Genomic DNA, 21,384 nt, shown 5'->3' with positions numbered 1-21,384 from the left:
AAGTTTGGGGGGGAAACACCTCATCCTCTCTCTATCCTCGGGGACTCACCATTCCCACCAGCATCTTAAAGGCTCTGATAAGTCCTGCACCGCAGATGCCTGCTGAACTTGAACTCACTTTAAAAAAAAAAAAAGCAATGACGTCTAGAACTCCCTTTTGGAATCTCTGCTCTGATCCCCCAGGCCCCTCGCCCCTATTGGAAGCTCTCAGCTAAGCCACCTTTCTCCACCTTCAAGGCCCTGACTGGGTCGGCCTTGCTGGGAAGCCTGTCTAGACTGCTGCAGCCCACTCAGGGGTTCTACTCCCACGCTCTCTGAATCTGGGCCTCCGTGGACTGATATCTGCCCCATTCTCCAGTTCTCTGTGGGGAGCTGGTCTTCTCCCCCCTCAGCTTGGCGGTGACATCCTGAAGGCTGGAACCACGCCCCCAAGTGGCTAACGCGGGAAAGGGCTCACGGTAGATGCTCAAGACTGATGCCAGCAGAATGTAAACACCCTAAGGAAGCTTTGGGGCTACCATGGAGGCCATGAAATGCAGCCACTTCCCCAAGCTGCTTCGAGAGGGATCTTAAGAAAACGGGCAGGGGAAGGGCTGGTCAGAGATGCCTCTGGATCTGCAGATGCTGAGGTTACACCAGAGCACCGAACATAGGCAAGTCCTAGAGCTCGACTCCAGGGGTGCGGGAGTGTTTAGGGAGGCAATTCAGAGGCAGGCACCGCGCAAGCACTTGACTCAGTTGAACCCGCCCCCCCTGCGACCCCCAGGGGAGCAGATGGCCCCTGTTGCAGAGTGGAAATCAGACTCTGAGGGGAGTGCCTAGCCCAGGGCTGTACAGCAGAGCACGCACCCTCAGTGCAAAGCCCAGGCTCTCCCCAGGACATCCCTCTCCTGGGGGCTCCTCCTCACCACCCTGTGTGTCCCCAAGGCACCCGGGCCACCCTAGCCAGGGAGGGGATGGTAAAGAGGAGGTGGCTCCCTATTACAGACTACACTGTGTCCCTCCCCAAAACCAAAGGTCTAAGCCATAACCCCCAATGTGACTCTATTTGGAGATGGGGCCTTAAAGAGGTAATTCAGGTTAAATGAGGTCATAAGGGGGGGCAGCCCTAACCAGATAGGACTGGTGTCCTTATGAAAAGAGGAAGAGACACCAGATTTATCCCTCTCCACCCGCACCCCCCAGGTATGTGACCAGAGAAAAGGCCATGTGAGGACACCAAGAAGGTGGCCGTCTGCAAGCAGAGGAGAGAGGCCGCCGGAGAAACCAGCCCTGGCACCCGGATGGACTTCCAGCTTCAGAACTGTGAGGAGATACATGGGTGCATCCCATCTGCCCTGGCCGCTCGAGTTGACTGACACAGGCCCCGCCCACCCTGGGGAAACAAGGTCTAGCTTTCAACTTGCCTAAGAGAGTCCCCTGGCAGCTCTCCTGCACGCACTGGGACCAGCCCCTCCGGGAGCGGCTGGAATGGATGGGGAGTGGGAGGTGGGCAGGAAGTGAACCTGGGCCTGCCTGCGTGGGGCCTGCCCTGCCTGCCTTTGCCCCCAATGGCAGAATCGAGCATTGTTACAAGGAGCAGGGGTCTGAGATCCGGCCCGTTCCCTTTGGGTGGTGGGAACGAGGCCCAGTGTCCGGCTCCTTCCTTCCGGCGAGTCCCCTGGCCTAGGTCTCCTCCTCTCTTGGAAACAAGCCCTTTCCTTTCAGGAGAGCACACCAATTGCTATCTCCTCCCCCACCCCGACCCCCCCACCCCCCACCACCAGCTGCCCCTCCAGGAGCCCATAACATGGGGAGAAGGCCCAGGCTCCTTCCAGACCCTGACTGCCTCCTCCCAGAAAGAGGAGATGCGCAGAAAATCCCCATCCAAAAAGCGGCCCCAAAATGAGAATCACTCACAAGGCAAATGGCGAGACAGACGCCAGCGACAGCACCCACTGAGCCTCGCCTGCCCTCCCTCCCACTGGCAGCTCCTCCCCACTCCCATCCCATGTCCCACCCACCCCCCATTCGGTAGGGTCCCTGGGACCCGGTCTTGGGGAGGGTGCAGTCACGGCCTCTGCCCCGGCCAAGCTCCCTCTGAGCACCATCCGAGATTCAAGGAGGAGCCAAGTCTGCCCAAGGTCAGGAAGTGACCTCCAGGCCAAGGCCCAGAAGGGGACGGTGGGCTGCCGGACTGCCCTTACACCCTCGAGCTGGCCTCCCTAGCCAGGTGCTGATTTCGCTGACCCTCCACCAGGGGGCCCGTTATCCATCCACGAGAGCCTGCATCCCAGGAGGTGGGAAGAATAAGGTCTTGGGAGAATTGTCCAGGCTTCCAGAAAACCGCCGAAGGCTGCTCCCCGTGTCCCTGCGGCCAGGTCCCCCAGGCTCCAAAGACAAGACCAGGCCGGAGTCCTGAGCGTGCGGAGCCACCTGGGGAAGGCATGATCAAGAGGATAAGGACACAGCCTCCATCCCCAGCCTCCCAGCCCCCCAGCCTCCCAACCTTACCCCCCATCTGAGGGCGGATGCCCTCCTGTGCCCCCAACACCTAGACAGGGTGCGGTGGAGGCTCCGAACACTACTAGGAACAGGAAGTGATGAGAGCTGTGGATGCCCCGCCTTGAGAGGGCCAGCTCGGAGGATGAAGAAGCAATAAGGGGAGCCCAGAGCCAGCCCGTGGGCATCATGAGAGAAGGAGCAAGGGTCCCGGTGGGCAGGAAGGGCCTCGGAGTCCTTGGGAGGCTGGCTGGGTTCCTTCCACAACATTCCCTCCAAGGAGACCTCTGCAGCCCCCTCCCAAAATACACCCCTCTCCACACACATGCATACCTCCCAGGACGGGGAGCTCACTCCCTTGCTGAGCCTGTGATCAGCCACATGGTTCCGTGATGATGTGAGAGGGCAGGACCACGCCCTGGGGTTCCCTCCGGATCCTCAGGCTGGGAGGAGGGCTCGGTCCGTGTTTGTGCTGAATGAAGGAAGGTGCTGAAATCTCGGCCATCAACACCCCCCCCCCCCCCCGCCGACCCCACCAAGACCACACAGAACAAGCCTCCAGCCCCCTGGCTCCCATGAGCTCCAGTGTCCGGCCAGGCCCAGACCTGGGGAGGGTTTGGGGGGAGGGAAGAATCCCGCCCCCCCCCCATGAAATAAATTCCATGGACCTTCTCAATCCCAAGCCTACCCAGACTTACCCGGCAGCACCCAGCTCCCGGCTCCCACGTGGACCCCCACAGGCCCATCCTGGAAGACAGAAGAGCCAACCACACTGCAGGAGAAAACCGCAGCCTGGCCGCTCCCCGGGCCCGGGCTGGGCAGGACTCTCCACTAACCAGCATGTTTTCAGAGCTTGCTGTCAGCAGCGGGAGTGGGCACGGGTCCAGGACGTGGGGCAGCGGTACTGAGCCCCCTGCCCTGAGAAGAAAGTGCCCTCCAGGCGGGGTGCTGAGGTCCCCAAGTGACTGCCATCCAGAGGAGCCCTGGCCGAGTTTTATCAACCTGATGACGAAGGGCCAGGAGTGAAAGGGGCCAGGCCGGCCACCGGGAGTCCCCTCCCTCCTCCTGACTCCAGCTCCTCGGTACTCTCGAGATGAAATAACTAACGCAGCTCCTCAGAACTTCCTGATGGTGACGTTTATAAAATACTTGCTTCGAGGCCAAAAGTGGGGGGTGAAAATGACCCATTGCGGGGCCCCAGAAAGTGGGGACCAGCGCCTTCTTTGTGGCACCGAGGGTGGAAAGTGAATGAGCTACATCACCAATCTCCCCTCCCACCTGGGGATCCCGGTTACTACACTTCCCTGCCCAGACCAGCACAGGGCAGGCTGGTAGGCTGCGGGCCGGTCAGCTTGAATACTTATCTGCAAGGCTGCTTCCTGCGTGGTCTTGACCGTCAGGAGCTCTCAGACGTCCCCTCCTCTCACTTCTGCCCCAGAAACTGGATGCGCTCTGTAAAGAGACCCTCGAAGGAGCATCGTGGGACCTCAATAAGGCAGTAGCATTTTCAAGGGCAACTTTAGCTCCTAGGTTAAGCCGACAGCTGACTAGGAGGGTAGAGAGGAAGGCTTTGAGGTCAGACAAACATGGGTGACTATGGCCCCAACCCCACGTATCCAATATATGACTCACAGTTAATCCTCAGGTTTAGCCAGTGCCTGGCACACAAGAAGTGTTCCAAAAATACGTTTGCCAAGCCCGGCCCGTGTGGCTCAGTGGTTGAGTATTGGCCCATGAACCAGCAGGTCGAGGTTCAATTCCCGGTCAGGGCACATGCCCGGGTTTGGGCTTGAGCCCCAGTAGGGGGCGTGCAGGAGGCAGCCGATCCATGGTTCTCTCTCATTGATGTTTCTATCTCTCTCTCCCTCTCCCTTCCTCTTTAAAATCAATAAAAAAATAAAATACATTTTAAAAAATTACTTTCACCAGTTAGTGATTTTTAAACTTGCAGTAAAACTTTGTGGAATTCTGATGTCCCAGAAGAACAGACCATATTTTTCCTGTGGCATATACACCCTCTTGGGGCCGGGGAGCAGGGGTAGGGGGGTGGCGGGGGGGCACTGTATATACCCAGTTAGGAAACACAGACCTAATTCAAACCCCATCTTGGTGGTTGGATAAACCAACCGTAGTACACTCCTATCATGAAACATACTCAGCAGTAAAAAGGGACGAACTGTTGATACACACTACAGCATGGATGAACCTCAAAAACATGATACTGAGTAAAAGAAGCAGCTCCAGGGCCACTTGCCTGGCGGTCCCATGTATATGAAATGTCCACAGAAGGCAAACATGGAGACAGTAAGGAGGTCCGTGGTTGCCTGGGATTAGGGGTGGGATGGAGATGAACAGGAAGTGGGTGTGAGGGGTCTCCTTGGAGCAGAGGAAATGCTCTAAAACTGATTTCCGGTGCTGGGGAGTCATTGAATCGTGCACTTGAAATGGGTGCATTATGCCCTGGCCGGTTTGGCTCAGTGGATAGAGCGTCGGCCTGCGAACTGAAGGGTCCCAGGTTCGATTCCGGCCAAGGGCACATGCCCGGGTTGTGGGCTCGATCCCCAACAGGGGGTGTGCAGGAGGCAGCCAATCAATGATTCTCTCTCATCATTGATGTTTCTATCTCTCTATCCCTCTCCCTTCCTCTCTGAAATCAATAAAGAAATATATTTTTTAAAAAAAAGAAATGGGTGCATTATATGATACTTCAATGATGCCTCCACGAAGTTAGACAAAGAAGGATAGGACTTCTGACGCATGCAAAAACAAGTACAAACCTCAAACACATTACGATGAGCAACAAAGAACCCGGACACAGAAGTTTCCATATTAGCGGCACTTTTGAATTAATACTCTGATCTCGAGGCATAGAAAGCCAATCAGTGGCTTCCTGTGACTGGGGCTGGAAGGGGATGGACAGGGGGACACTTTAGGGTGATCAAATGTTTTCTCTCTTGATTGTGTATACATTTATCAAAACACATTGAAATGTATGCTTTAAATGGGTGCGTGTCATTGTATGTAAATTATGCCTCAATAAAGTTTTTGTTTAGATGTGTTGACAGAGGACAAGCACCTCTGGATGAAAGGCCATACAGAGACCTGGTGGGGGGCCCAGGCCCCAGCATCTCAACTCCCATTGGCCCCCATGAGCCACACCCCACCCACTTGAGGCCAAGGTCAGGTGCGCCGTGAGGAAAGCTTTGATGGAAGGACTGGATGCCAGAGAATCCTAGGGGTCCCTCCTACCTCTGAGAGTCCGGTCTCAGCGCATATGGATCTCATGGTGGACCTGCTGGGTGCATGGCCTGACGCTGGTCTCTACCGTCCCGTGGGTGCACAGAAAGGAAAGGTCACCTTGGTTACTTCTTTGATGCTGTGAGGGCTGTGGTGGCCTTGTGACATGTCTGGATCTCCTGTCATCAAGAGAGAGGGGGGGGTGTGGGAATACACAGGTACCCGTGGGCACGTTGGAGAATAGATGCCAGGGGTCCTCGTCTGAAATCACTGCCTATGCCACAAACTGATCTCTTTGGATGCAGGTCAGAAGTCAAACAGGAAACCGATCTGGCTGACGTGGCTCAGTGGTTGAGCGTCGACCTATGAACCAGGAGGTCACGGGTTCGACTCCCGGTCAGGGCACATGCCCGGCTTGCGGGCTCCATCCCCAGTGTGGGAGTGTGCAAGAGGCAGTCGATCCATGATTCTCTCTCATTGTTGATGTTTATCTCTCTCTCTCCCTTCCTCTCTGAAATCAATAAAAAGATATATTTTTAAAAAGAAGTCAAGCAGGAAATTGACAGGTATCTTGGTGAGGCCAGTGCCAATCAGAGCATCCTAATGCCCTGGAAATCCCTTCCTCTCTGTAAAAAATCAATAAAAATATATTTAAAAAAACAAACAAACTAATGCCCTGGAAAAATAGGACTTTACTGCATGGATCCCTGCCCTGCTCTGCCCCCTGAGCGGGCGCATCACCCATCTGGGCCTGGCTTCTTACCCAGCACCTGGGACAATCAGTGCCGGCCTCCCAAGGCCGTTGTGAAGACTAAATGGGACGATGAGTATTATCTATCCGCTTGCCTTCTGTGAAACCTCCCTCGTCCACACGGCCCACTGACCCCACCCAGGGGCCATCCATTTCCCCCCTGAGCTCTGCGCTCCATCCCTGGTCATGAATGAACGGCGGCCAGGAAAACATGCCTTCGGTTGCACTTTAGTTTTTCCTGACTCTGCGATAACATAGCTGTCAGGAGATGGGAAGCGCCCGGGAGAAGCTGGCCTAAATTGCTTTGCCTGAGTGAGTGCCGAGAAATGAGGGGAGCTCCTGGGAATAACAGGCTGAGCGGGGGCGGGGCGGGGGGTGGCGCCGCGCAGGAGACTGGCTGAGGGGGATCGTGGCTTCGGAGGAGCGGAATGTGCTTTTCTGGACAAATCAAACAACAAACCCAAGAGAGGGGCTTCAGAATTCAAACCCCCCTCACACAAGGGAACCTCTGGGCTGTGTGGGAGGAGAGAAAAGAGAAAAGCAAGAAGGAGGGAAAGGAAAGGAAACTTAACATTTCCTGAGGACAGATACTAATTGGGGGCACCTTTATCTATCTGACAAAACAAGAGTTGCATTTCATTGTCCCATTTTACAGATGAGGAAACTGAGGCTCGGGGTAAAGTGCCTTGCTCCTAGATCACCCAGGGAGAAAATGGTGCCAGTGGATTGTAAACAGGCCTGTTGATCCCCAAAGGGGCAGAAGGCTTCCATTCAAATGTAGGGGGTTGGGGCGGGGGGCTTAAATGAGAAAAGGCTTGGGGAAGGGATGCGTACATGGCAGACACTGTGGGCGTCAGCATTACTATTACTGTGAAGAAACTGGACCGCGATTGCCAAACCATCTCGGATCCGTTTACTCTAATTGCTTCTATGAATTTGAGGCAACTGAGTTCACTTTTAGGAGAGGTGCTATTGTCGTGCAGTAGTGACAAACACACGGTTCCGAGCTATACTAGATTCAAGTTCAAATCCTGACTCTACAGCCAACGTGCTGTGTGACTCTGAGCCAGTCACTTCACCTCTCTGAGCCTTCGCTTCTCATCTGTCCTGCCCAACTCCCAGGCTCATCATGGGGCCTCCATGAGGCAGGGTCCAGCCGGAACCGTGGCAAATGGTTACTAAATGGGAGCTAGTGTTGGTTCCCGTGAATGATCTGCTCCACACCCCTGCACACAACAGCCCCTCCCTCCCCTTCAGGACTCATTGGGCAGCCTTCCGAGGGGCACCACAAAAAAGAAAAAGACACCTGCCGCATCCGATCCAATCAGCGACAGAGGGCTGGGGAGACAGATGTCACCCTCGGCCGGCCTTTGCCTCTGCCCCTGATTATCTCTGGCTATTGTTCAGAGCCCCAGCTGACAGATGAGCTAGGCTGCAGACACAGAGGAAGGACGCCCGGGGGACAAAGGACTCTGCTGTAAGTTATTCACCAGCCCATTGAACCTGCACAATGCCCCCCCCCCTCCAGAAACACACACCCAAACAGCCCCAGGGTCGCCCCAAGAACCAACCGCCCAATGCAAAGAAAAGCAAATAACTAAGTATCTATACAAGACTGGGGGCTGAGTAAGTGAGCTCAGCCTGAACACAGTGGGTGCACTATAGCAGCAATGTCTGTATTAAGCAACTACTGGGTGTCAGGCATTTTACACACACACTGGTTCATAACCTCACAACGGCTTTTTATTTTTTTTAATATGTTTATACTGATTTCAGAGAGGAAGGGAGAGAGAGGAGAGAGAGAGAGAGAGAGAGAGAGGGAGAAACATCAGTGATGACAGAGAATCACTGATCAGCTGCCTCCTGGAGGCCCCTCACTGGGGATCCAGCCCGAAATCCGGGCATGTGCCCTTGACTGGAATCGAACCGGGGACCCTTCAGTCCGCAGGCCGACGCTCTATCCACTGAGCCAAACCGGCGAGGACACAGCAGCTTTTTAAAGTGGGGACTCTGATTCCCACTTTACAGAGAAGGAGACTGAGGCTCCAAGAGGGGAAATGACCTCCTTGCTGAGGCTGACACAGCGGGTGGGTGGAGAGGATAGTGTGGCTCTCAGTCCTTCCTCTTCCCACCACACCGCACTGCCTCCATGAGTGATCAGTTCAGGGCATAATCCTGCTCTGGTGGAAGCGTGGAGAGAAAGGGCCAGAGAAAAGAACTTAAAAATGAAGGAGTAAAAAAAACAAAAAACAGCCCTAGCCGGTTTGGCTCAGTGGATAGAGCATCGGCCTGCGGACTGAAGGGTCCCAGGTTCAATTCCGGTCAAGGGCATGTACCTTGGTTGCGGGCACATGCCCGGTAGTGGGTGTGCAGGAGGCAGCTGATCGATGTTTCTCATCGATGTTTCTAACTCTCTATCCCTCTCCCTTCCTCTCTGTAAAAAATCAATAAAATATATTAAAACAAAACAAAACAAACAAAAAAAAAAAACTGGCAGGTCCCACAATAGGGAGCTGAGTAGAGTGAGCATGTTTGCTTCATGAAACACCAGTCCTCTTACAATGCGGGTAAAACCATGGAGAAACTCATGCCATGTGACCTGTTAAAGCAGCATATGGTGGCACAGCTTCAATTAGTAACAGAAATGGGTGCCGGATGAAAATGGTGGTACAGAAGTTATTCTTGGGTGATGAAACTACGGAGTTTTCTTCCCCTTTCCCCTAAATTAGTGGTCAGCAAACTCATTGGTCAACAGAGCGGCAAACGGCAGCTCGCGAGCCGCAGTTTGCCGACCACTGCCCTAAATCTCCTCCAATTATCACGCATTTTACTAAACTTAGGAAATTCGCAAACATCACCAACCATTGTAAAATTCTCATTTTCGAAGCAGGCATAGCTTGAGGGAGTGCAGAGAAAATAGGGAAGCTCCTGGCATAACGGGCTGAGCGGGGCAGGCTCAGGGCGACAGAAGCTTCAGGAAGGTTTCCAAATCTTTCTCAATGCCCAGGGTCACTGAATCGTAAAACACGTGGGCCTTACGGGCAGAGGGGATGCCACCCTTAAAATTCTTTCAACATGAAATTAACTACACTGAGCATGGGAGGAGTTCAAGGCCACGCAAAGCTTGGTGCTGGCAAAGCGTCCTGGAGGAAACCATTCTGTACTGGGGTTCTGGGCGAGGGGGGAGGGGAGGGGTGGGGGTACTGTCCTGACCACCTGCACGAGGAGCTGGAGGCGGGGGTCTGAGCACACACTCAGAGGCCCAGCCCCACCCAGGCCTGCTGACTCATCCCCTGGCCACGTGGCCCGGACGCCTGCGTCCTGGGAGCACCGCCCCTGAAGTCTGAGCGCCGCGGTCCTCAGGTTTCCCGGTTCCTCAAGTGGAGTGAGTTACTCATCCCCGACCCCCGACCCCCGGCCCCCGGCCCCCACCCCAGGCCCCCAGCCCCCACCCCAGGCCCAGCGTCGCCAAGCCCCCAGGCGCTCCCAAATGGGAATGCGCTTTGGAAAGTCAAGCCGTGCGCCCCTGGGCAGTGGACTGGCTGAGGCTGGAGAAAAACAAAGCGGCTTCCCGCACTTTATCCCGCCTTTCTCTCCCCACCCTCCCCGCTTCCGCCAGCAGCAGGTGGGGGTGTTTTCCCCGCGGCGGCACCGCAGTGGGGTGTGCGCGCCAGCGATTCCCGGCGCGCGGCAGCCACCGGTCTGGAGCCTGGGATGAGGGTGGGGAATCCAGGCTCCCGGGGCCTCCCCCTGCACAGACTAACAGGCCATTTCTCTAGCCCAGGGCCCTCCGCCGGGGGAGAGGAGAGGTCTGGCCCCTCCCTGCCCAGTTCCCAGCCTCTCTAGACAGAATGTATTGGAGAGGAGAGATGGGGAGGGAGCTGGTGCGCTCTGGGGTCTTCTTGGTCCCGTTTGGGGGTGTAATCTGGGCTTTAGGGTCCGACGTATCTGTATTCAAAATCACTGGCTGTGTGACCTTGGACGCGTCCCTCACCCCCTCTGGATCTCAGTGTTCTCATCCTTAAAATGGGGTTCTTACCACCTCGCGGGACTGTTGTGGTCACGCGTGCAAAGCACCGCGCATGTGGCTGGCACAGAGCAAGCTCTGCATGAACCGATGTGTTATTACCATTATCGATGCCATTATTCTCAACGAAGGTGGTTTTCTGGTCCTGTCCACCCCTTGGGAGCCGCACACGGGACGCTGGACATCAGGGATTTGAGTCCCAGAGTGGAGCATTGGCAGGCGCCAGCGGGGAGAGGTGTCTCTGTGAGGAAGGGGGGCTCCAGGACCCCGCTCCGCCAACCCGTCCACACCCCCAGTTCTGAGACCATTGGGCTCTGTCCAACACCTGGCCAGTTAACGGCGAACCTGGTGAGCCGACAAGGTCTGGGGTCCCCTCGTGTCCGTCTGGTAGGAGGGTGGGGAGGGTCTTTGTTCCCCACCCTCACTGGACTCCCAGCGCATCCTTCCGTTTTCCTTCCCCGCGCCCCACCCAAGCCGGTGTCTCAGCTGCATTTGACAACCTCAGGCTGGAGAGAGAGTCTCTTCATCCATCAAATCGGGGCACTTCAGGCGCGTTTGCCACCCCCTGACCCCTGCCTGGGACTCTGGGACCTACCCTCGGGGAATTAAGCTGTTCCCGGCGCGGGGACGAGGATGCTTGGGGAGGGGTGGCCGTGAGGATGGGGCGGCGGCTTACCTCGGGTCGGCAGTTCTGCGGCGCGAGTGCAGAGGGCTCTTTGTGCCCGGGCTCCCAGCGCAGAACTGGGGGAGCCCCTGCAAGCGCCTCCCCTCGCAAACTCCTCCCCGCACTCGTCCGCAGCCTCCCTCCCTCCGGTCCCCCGAGCGCAGCCGGCGTCGTCTTTGTAGCTGCTGCAGAGCCCGAGAAATTTCAATGCGGGAGCGCCTGGCAGGCGGAGGCGCCCCACCCCCGGCTCTCGCCCCGGCCTTCCTTCCCCCACTCCCCGCGCCCTGCCACACCACACCCTCCCCTCTACCTCCTCCCGGAGGTCTGGACCCGGGAGGCAGGATGCAGCCCACAGTGAGGGGGAGCACACCGCCACTCCCCACCGCACAAAGGGACCAGCCCCGCAGCAGCGAGCTCTGCCTCCAGCATCCCGGCCCCGAGGCGCTGCCATGGCAACGTGTACCCAGCTGGACTCGGCCCGGGAGCGCAGAGCGAATGGATGGAGAGGGGCACGTGCGGTGTGCGACCCCGGACCCGGGGAGCAGAACCCCAGTATGAGGACCGGTCCTGGAGTACCGGCAGCTTAACCCGCACAGCCTCAGTGTATGCCTCTCAATTAACCCCGCTAGATGGCCAAGTGCTTATGGTGGAGTCAAGATTTGAACCTACGTCTGAGTCTTCCCACCCATGTTCTTGCCACCACATCGCTTAGCCTAACTTATATAGATTTTGTCTTTATTTATTTATTTATTTATTTTTATTTTTATTTTATTTTATTTCAAAGAGGAAGGGAGAGGGAGAAAGAGACAGAAACATCAATGATGAGCGAGAATCATTCATCAGCTGCCTCCAGCATGCCCCACACTGGGGATCGAGCCCACAACCCCTGGCGGGCGGAGTGTTGGTTGTCATGGCAACGGGAGGAGGCACCATCCGCCTGAAGGTCCACTTCAGAATAAAGTTTGCCTCTTTCAGCTGGACCGGGTGGTGACCTCACCTGTTCCCGTGAGACACCACAGCTTCAAGGATCCGCAAGCAAAAGGTCTTTGGCTCATGACACCCACCACCCAGCAACCCAAGTTTCCAGGGGGAATTCTGACCCGGGGACACGTTCAGGAGAGGGGACCCAGGTGTCTTTAGCCCTAAAGCCGCCCCTGGAAAACTGCAGGTGGCCCAGAGGCCAGGGCCCACGTTGCAACTCTGTCATCAGCTCCCTGGGAGCCACTGAGCTCTGATTTGGGGGTAGGGGGGGTTGTTTTTTTAGGTGAACTTCACATCAAATAAAACTAACCATTCAAAGTGAACAATTCAGTGGCATTTAGAATATTCGTGGTGTTGTGTAATCACCACCTCTATCGAGTTCCACAACATTTTCATCACCCCAAAATAACACCCCACACCCACTAGGCAGTTAGTTACTCCCCATTCACCCCTCCCCCAGCCCCTGGCAGCCACAAATCTGCTTCCCGTCCCTGTGGATCTACCTGTTCTGCTTATTTCATGTCAATGGAATCACACCATCGTTGTCCTCTTGGTGCTGGCTTATTTCGCTCAGCATAATGTTCTGGAGGTTTCTCCGCGCTGGAGCCCGTGACCATACTGCATTCCTTCTCATGGCGGGATCACAGCCCATCATAACGGACAGAGCACACTTTCCTCATCCATTCCTCCACTGATGGATGGGCATCTGGGCTGCTTCAGCCTTCTGGCTGCTGTGACTGATGCTACTGCAGACATGCGTGTACAAGGATTCGTTCGAGTCCCTCTTTTCCATTCTGGGGGTATATGCCTCTCTGTGCCTCTTTTCTTTTAATCCTCACCTGAGGATATGTTTTCCATTGATTTCTATAGAGAATGGACAGGAGGGAGAGAGAGAAACATTGATGTGAGAGAGAGACATCAATTGGTTGCCTCCTGCACGCTCCCCCACCAGGGCTGGGGAACCTGCAACCAAGGTACGTGCCCTTGACCAGAATGGAACCCGAGACCTTTTGGACTGTGGGCCGATGCTCTAACCACTGAGAAACCCGCCAGGGCCTCTCTTCTTTTTATACTCCCCGATGAGCCTAGGGAAGGGGTTCTAGAGGAGTGGCAGGGTGGGCTTTTTCTCCTTGTCACCTCAGCTAGTCACACACACACACACACACACACACACACACACACACACACACACACACCCCTAGTGCCACCTCTCTGCCCACATCTGCTGTGGCCCCTGTGGAAGGGCTCTGGGCAAAGCCAGCTCTTGCCTGCCCTCCAGCCATGCTATTAACGGAGACTGTGCACCCATCGGGCCATCAGGGGAGCTCCTTGGCAGCTGTTTCCTGAGATAGTTTCACCAGATAAAACCTGTCATTCTGACTCAACCAGGCAGCCATCCCTCACCAGGGTGAGAGTGGGGCTCCCTGCAGTCAGGTATCTCTACAACCAAGGAGAACGGCATTTCATGTGGCTCCCCCTCAGCCCCCCCCCAAAAAAAATATATGCATTTCAACAATTTCCAGTAACTACAAAATTCCCCTGTAACCACCTTCAGATGTGATGAACTTGACCCCTGACCCTTACTTGACACTCAAGGGCCCACATACACCCTCTGGGAAGTGCCGATATCACCTCTAGCTGACAGATAAGGAACGTGAGGCTCAGAGAGGGGAAGTGACTTATCCACGTTCATTCATTCAGCTAGGACGTGGGGAAGCTGAGATTCAAAACCAGCTCTGGCTGCTTCCAGAACGTGCGCTCGCTCGGGAGTTCTAAACACCTGTCTGCATTCACGCTCCCCCTCCCTTCCCCTGGGAGAGATGCACAGCTCTGGACAATGACCCTGCCCCCTTGCGGGGGTCACTCTGGTGCCTGTCCCATCGCCCTCAGTCCAGGAGGGACACCACTGGTTCAAGATCATGGCCATGGATGAGCACAGTCTAGTGTTCTCCAGAGTCTTACCTCTGCCCTGCCCCCAGAGGCTGCCTTCATGTGTGAAGGCCAGCAGTCCCGCTGGATAAGGCTCGGGCAGGAAAACTAGCCTCCATCCTCCCAGATGCAGAGCCCGAGACAAGGATCCAAGTGCACGTCGTTTATCTGGGACGTGATCCCAGGAGGCATTGGTGACGGAGGAGAGCAGCAAGACGGGGAAGAGAAGAAACCAGAGCAGGTGCAGTAATGAATGTATTGGTCAGACTGGGTGGCCTCACAGGAACTTATTTTCTCACAGTTCTGGAGGCTGGAAGTCCAAGGTTAAGGTGCCAGTAGGGTTGGTTTCTCCTGAGGCCTCTCTGCTTGTCTTGCAGACGGCCACCTTCTCACTGTCCTCATGTGGCCCCTCTAGGTGCACACCCCTGGGGTCTCTTCCCCTTCTCCTTAGGGCCCCAATTCTATGGGGTACGGCCCACCCTATGACCCCATTGAATCTTAACGACCCCTATCGCCAAGTCCAGGCACCGTGGGGAGTGTGGGCTTCGACATGTGAATTTCAGAGGGACACAGTTCAGGCCACAACAAGGAGCACGTCGGGTGGGCAACCAGGGCTGTCCTGCTGTGGTCCTGCGTGTGACACACCTGAGTTGTGAGGTCAAGGACACAGGGGTACTCACACACCCACTCTTTTTGTTTGTTAATCCTCATCCAAGGATATTTTCCCATTGATTTCTTTAGACAGAGTGGAAGGAAGGGAAGAGGGAGGCAGAGAGAAGAGAGAGAGAAAGAGAGAGAAACATCCACGTGAGAGAGACACCTTGATCGGTTGCCTCCCCCACGGTCCCAGACCAGGGGCCAGGGATCGAACCTGCAACCCAGGTACAGTCACTTTCTTTATCATCAAACCTGGTCTCCAGCCCTAGCCGGTGTGGCTCAGTGGATAGAGCGTCAGCCTGCGGACTGAAGGGTTCCAGGTTCGATTCTGGTCAAGGGCACATGCCCAGGTTGCGGGCCCTGTCCCCAGGAGGGGGCTTGCAGGAGGCAGCCAATCAATGATTCTCTCTCATCAATGGTATTTCTCTCTCCCTCTCCCTTCCTCTCTGAAATCAATTAAAAAATATATTAAAAATATTTCAAATAAATAAATGTATTGGAATAAAGAATTCTTTATTAAAAAATTAAAGAAAACAAACTGGTCTCCATCCCCAGGATCTAAAAGCAATACCCTCAACTTTGTGGAGTGGGACTGGCGAGGTTTGGGGCCCACCGGTGCCCCCCAACCTCTCCATTTACGGTGCCCCGATCACAGCTTAGAGACAAGCAGGCCTCGCTGGAGGTCACGGGAGCCAGCCTGCCGCACCCCGTGCTCTGCGGTGCCTGCCTCGGCCCCGTCCTTTGTCTCCAGCTTGTGTGTGCTACGTGCCCGCCGCCTGCGTCCCCGCTGCTGCTTTGTCTCAGCTTTTGTGTCCAGACAACAGAGAAGGAGGCAGAGCGTGTGTCGCTCTCATCCACCCCGTCCCATTATCCATCTGTCCATCTGCACGCAGCCCCCTCCAGACCGCCCTGCACCTGCTGCCGGGCCTCCAGCCGCCCCGGCAGGTGCAGCCGCCAGCACGGGCATCCCCCGCCCGGGCCTCCCGCCTCATCTCTCCTGTGAATTCAGGTTTCAGATGCTGGCAGAGCGAGGGGGCGGGGGAGGGGAGGGGATGGGGACTTGGGGTGGGGACAGACGCCTGCAGCAGACTCTACAAAGATGCACAACCCCCCCCCCCCATGGGTCATCCTCCCCTCTCTCTCCCTCACCCCAGCCCATGAATGTACCCCCTCTTGAACATGTCCCCAAGCCATCCTTACCCCACCAATCGCCACCGTAGCTTCTATCTCATCACCCCCTACTGGGACCTCCGCTTCCACTCCAGGCCTTCCAATCTGGTCCCCACCCAGGCCAGGAGATGCTCCAAAGGCAGAGCTGACCTCACCCTCCCTTGCCCACAGCCCTGTTCCAATGTGCCCATTTTTAACCGGTATCCACATTTTTAACCGGCTAACAGCTACTTATAACCGGTTAAAAATGCGGATACCGGTTAAAAATGCAGATTACCTTTTAACTGGTTAAAAATGTGGATTTTTGTCATCAAAGAAAACATGATAATTTCAAAAAAAAAAAACCACCCAAAAGTGCTTTATTCAAAGTAATGTCCATCGCTAGCTACACATTTCCCCATCTTTCAGGTAATTTGTGGATACCGTCCCAATAGAACTTTCCTTGTTTTGAGACAGACCATTCAGAGACCCAATTTTCCACTTCCTCGTACATCTTGAAGTGCTGCTCAGAAAGTGCGTGTGCCATCGATCGGAACCAGTGGTCATCTGAAGGAGCAATACAACAAAATAGCATACATATCAAATCGCATCTATATCAACATACGTGTAACTCCCTCTATTGAAAAAAATCTGCATTATTAACCGGTACACCTGGTAGCTATGACAGCCCCATGGTGCCAGGTATTGATATCATCCCCATTTGACAGATGGGGAAACAGGCTAAAGGGACACAGCTAAAAGGTGTCTGAATCGAGATTCAGCCCCAACAGCCTATATCCAGGCCCTGGCCTCATGGAGCCCCCACCCCACCCTGGCCCCATTACATCATCCCCTGCCTGAGCCCCTGTGCAGTCCTCCCTGCCTCCCGCGGCTTCATCGAATGCAGCCGTCCCACCCCCGCTTGGCCATGGCCACGCCGCAGCCACCCTGCGGAACAGCACATTCTTTATTTATGAGATGCATCTAGCTCCCTGCAAATCAGCTGGGACTCTGTGGCGCCTGCAGTCAGGAGGCGGAGGGTAGTGAAGGCCAACAGTCCTCCGGGAGGCAGGCAGGGGCTGAGCTCAGGCACCAGGCTCCAGCAGCAGCACCCAGTGGGCCTGCAGGGGATAAAGTGATCTGTTCTTTGGATGCCCTTTGCCTTACAGCCTGCCCGGGGCAAGCAGCCAAGACAAGAGCCCTGGGGGATGGAGAGATGGGAAATAGGGTGGGAACTTATATTAACTGAGCATCTCCTGAAACCCACACAAAACCCTGCAAGGCAGGGAATCGTGTGCCCATTTTACAGGACAGGAAACGGAGGCTTGCAGAACGTTGGCAAGGTCTTTCTGAAGGTATGACCCTGATTTGTCCTTCCTGTTCCCACAAAAGAGGGGATTTTCTACTTCTTTTTTTTTCTTTTTCCAAAAAGAGGGGATTCATTGTGGTTTATGAAGATGTCCTCAGCATCTAAATATCAGCTAAGACAGAAAGTTCGGGCTAGAGGAAGGAATATGGAGTCAGGATTGGAGTCCCAAATGCCTGCCATATGGCTCTATCCAGCTGCTAATAATCCCGTGGACAGTGGCTCTGAGCATCTTGGCAGCCAATGAAACAGAGAATGCAGTTAATTTCCTAAGTTGCCAAGAAACTAGATGTACAGAGACACCGTTGCGGCAAGAATTCAGAACACAGAAGGAATCTCAGGCCCTCTCATCGAATCTCATATCTCTAATTTCCCAGAAACCGGCCCATTGATCCTTTTTTTCTTTTTAAAAAAATATTTTTATTGATTTCAGAGAGGAAGAGAGGTAGAAACATCAATGATGAGAATCATTGACCGGCTGCTTCCTGCACGCCCCCTACTGGGGATCGAGCCCGCAACCCGGGCATGTGCCCTTCACCAGAAATCAAACCCTGGGCCCTTCAGTCCGTAGGCTGACGCTTTAACCACTGAGCCACACCAGCTAGGGGGATCCCATCTTCATCTTCCCCTTTCCTGGGTTCCCAGAAGGTAATCATGTTCTGACAGCAGGGTGTATTTTTGTGTCACCACCAGATGGCAGTGCAGCACAAGTCTCAGGAGGCGGCTTCTTAGAATGGGAGACAACCCATGCACCTGCAAGGCCTGGTGGTGGGCGGGGCCAGGATGGGCCTGAGAAACCTCCGCGAGCTGGTGCCAGGATTTTGACTGAACCTCAACAAAGCAATCAGTCTCATGCACGGCAGGGTCACCCACAGGGACCAGAAGGAAGAACCCTGGAGAGAGATTCGGGAGCCCCCTGTTCACTGTGCCAACGTGAGCAGATCAAATTGCCATTCTCGGCCTCAGTCTTCTCATCTGAGCTACGGGGTGAATATGTCTTTTGGAGCAAAGGAAACTGAGACAGGGGTGGAGAATGATCTCGGCCACTAACACCAAGAGCCGTCAAAGGGTAAAGGATCAAGAGAGTCTGATCTATGGGGTGGGCAGTGGGGGTGGGGTGGGTAGGGGAGAGGGGCCCACCCTTCTGGAAGGAAAGGCCACCAGCAGGGACCCTAGTTGTGGGCAGGCGGGGAACTGGTAAGCTCTTGGTTTCTTCAGTGGGTTTAGGGGAGTAGGAGGACATTTTTTTTTTTTAAATATATTTTATTGATATTTTACAGAGAGGAAGGGAGAGGGATAGAGAGTTAGAAACATCAATGAGAGAGAAACATCGATCAGCTGCCTCCTGCACACCTCCCACCGGAGATGTGCCCGCAACCAAGGTACATGCCCTTGACCGGAACCGAACCCGGGACCCTTCAGTCCGCAGGCCGACGCTCTATCCACTGAGCCAAACCGGTTTTGGCTAGGAGGACATTTTTAAAATATAAAATAACAGCAGCCCGTCGTAAAATGTCTTAAGCCCCCCCCCCCAAAAAAAAGTGGGGAGAGGATGCGTTTGCCCGTGTGATAAAAAAGCACGTGGGTGTCCACGTGTTAGGAAGGTTAGACTCCTTCTGTTTCAGGCCCCTGCTTTTCCCTCCTTGGTTCTGTTTCCAGACTGCCTCTGGCGGCAAGTCCCAAGCTTACACCCTACCCGTGGTCGGCAAACTGCGGCTCGCCAGCCACATGCGGCTCTTTGACCCCTTGAGTGTGGCTCTTCCACAAAATACCACGGCCTGGGCGAGTCTATGTTGAAGAAGTGGCGTTAGAAGTTTAAGTTTAAAAAATGTGGCTCTCAAAAGAAATTTCCATCGTTGTACTGTTGATATTTGGCTCTTGTTGACTAAGGAGTTTGCCGACCACTGGTAGACTTTCACTTCGCAAGCCCAGCACGAGGAGAGCTGCTCTTTCCAGGTGGTTCCAACCAAAATTCCAGAGCTGACTCTCATTGGCTTAAGTTGGGTCATGTGCCCAACCCAGGTGACTATTATTGGCCAGACTTGGCTCATGTCTTTGCCTCCGGAAGGAATCAGGGCCCTTCAACCCCTTTGGATGCCTGATTCAAGGAGAGGGGCGGGGTGATTCTTTCAAACTAAAAACTGGGGCCCCTCCCAGGAGCAGCTGAAGATCCCCAGACGCTGACAAACGACAGACTGCCCGCCGGATACTGGAGGGAGGAAACTGTCTCAACCCCAGGCCTGCCTCCCTGACCGGTTGCTTCAAGAGCAGATCCAGGAGCACCTGGCGAGGGAAGGAAGGGCCTCCCACCTGGGAGATATTTCCCCTCCATTAATCTTGTAATGATGGCAACTGTAAACAGAGGCCCAGGAAGTAGGGATGGCTGGGGATTCACCACCCACAGCCCAGGTTTGTGCAAGACTCATCCCCTCTCTCCCCGATGGGGGGGGCGGGGGACAGGTGGGGGCCTTTCTTGCTCATTCCGCTGTTAGGCAGCAGGGAGGTGGGTAAATGGGCCTTACCCCTGGCGGCAAAGAAGGCTCCGGCGTAATGGATGTGTGAGCGCCTGGCCCTGGGCCCAGCGCAAAGTAGACACTCAGTGGAGAAGCTGTTTCTTTCTCTTTTCTACAAAGGGCTGTGGCGATGAGCTGTGATTACAGTAATCACCAGTGCTTGGGTCCTTGTGTGATAATAGCTCTTCCACTCAGCCACTTCTCGAAGGGGCGCAGGAAAAGCTATTCTCTCCCCGCCCCCCCATATTCCTTCCCTCACTCCCCCACTCCCTCCCTCTCATAAACACACCCAAGATGCTGTGAGATCTTCAACTTCTCACCCCCTTTTATTCGACCGTGTCCACCACCGTCATTGTCACAGCTTCTTCGCTCCTGGGGGAGTGCCCAGTGAGGCCGTGGTGAGAGGAGCGTGTGGCCGAGAGAGAGAGCTGGACAGACGGGTGGAGGGGGCCAGAGAGGGAGAGAGTGGAGACGAAGACAGAGAAGCCGCACATGGCGTCGCCTCTTATTTTTGCAGCACCTTTGCGGGTCCTTGACCCTCACAACGGCCCCTCCTTGAAGAAATGAGGAAACTGAGGCAACGCGGCCCCCCGAAGGTCATCCTATCCGGAAAGCTCGGGAAGGAGCCTGGATTCAGACCCAGGTGTGTGCAACTTCCGTGCCACGAGTGCGTGAGGAGCTGGGAGCAGCAGCGGCAGCAGCAGCGGCGTGGATCATGTTTGCTGTGTGGCCTTGAGCTAGTGCCTTCCCCACTCTGGGCCAAGGGGACGCTGGTTTGGGATGGACAGCCCAGCCCCGGTGATCAGTCCTGTTGGCAGAGGGCAGTGTTCTGGATGATGGGTGTTCCGTGCTTACCACTTACTTCTGGACAAATCCCATCAATAATTCAAGTTCCCTTTCCTTTATAACCCAGGAAAATTGGTCTCCTGGCAAGATATAAAAAATAATTTCACGCTCTCTTTCCTCCCCTCCCGAAATCGCCCCTGACAAATCATCTTTTTATTGCCTGTCACTCCAGCCATCAGCACACATCTGGGGTCCCATTTTTTATGGCTGCCAGCCTCACTCTTCGCTCTGACGGCGGCTGGCCCTTAATAAGGCCGCCATCAGATTTCAAGGAGGCTCCCTCATTCATTTGTTCATTCGTTCGTTCGTTCATTCAGAAAATATTGCCTGCTTTGTTCCCAGGGACCCAAGGCTTTCCTCCGATAGGTGAGATGCTCCCCCTTTATTCACACTAAAGTGTGAGGGGCTACTTTCTTAATTCTTTAAAAGGAGAGCTTGAACCTAGCAACTTACTGTTTCCAAATCCCATTTTCCCCATTATGTCTTCAATGCTCTTCCAACACCTTATACAACCCATAGTGAGACAAACACCAAGGAAAATCGGCCTCCCTGCTTCTCCCATTCTTTTTTTTTTTTAATATATTTTATTGATATTTTACAGAGAGGAAGGGAGAGGGATAGAGAGCTAGAAACATCGATGAGAGAGAAACATCGATCAGCTGCCTCCTGCACACCTCCCACTGGGGATGTGCCAGCAACCAAGGTACATGCCTTGACCGGAATCGAACCTGGGACCCTTCAGTCCGCAGGCCGACGCTCTATCCACTGAGCCAAACCAGTTTC

General features: G+C 54.7%; 1 long non-coding RNA gene across 1 annotated transcript; it reads right to left on the bottom strand.

The window, feature by feature from the left end:
* Positions 1-2,010: 2,010 nt before the first annotated feature.
* LOC308238299 lies at positions 2,011-11,323 on the bottom strand. Its single transcript, XR_013959538.1, has 6 exons — positions 11,173-11,323; positions 5,731-5,897; positions 3,318-3,933; positions 3,180-3,228; positions 2,815-2,953; positions 2,011-2,415 (listed from the first exon to the last, which is right to left on the bottom strand). It is a non-coding gene; the product is annotated as an uncharacterized lncRNA (long non-coding RNA).
* Positions 11,324-21,384: the final 10,061 nt, after the last annotated feature.

This window comes from Plecotus auritus (genome assembly GCF_963455305.1).
Source record: "Plecotus auritus genome assembly, chromosome: 13".
Taxonomy (NCBI): Eukaryota; Metazoa; Chordata; class Mammalia; order Chiroptera; family Vespertilionidae; genus Plecotus; species Plecotus auritus.
The sequence above is the reverse complement of the archived record's forward strand: the minus strand, read 5'-3'. Positions and strand labels throughout refer to the sequence as shown.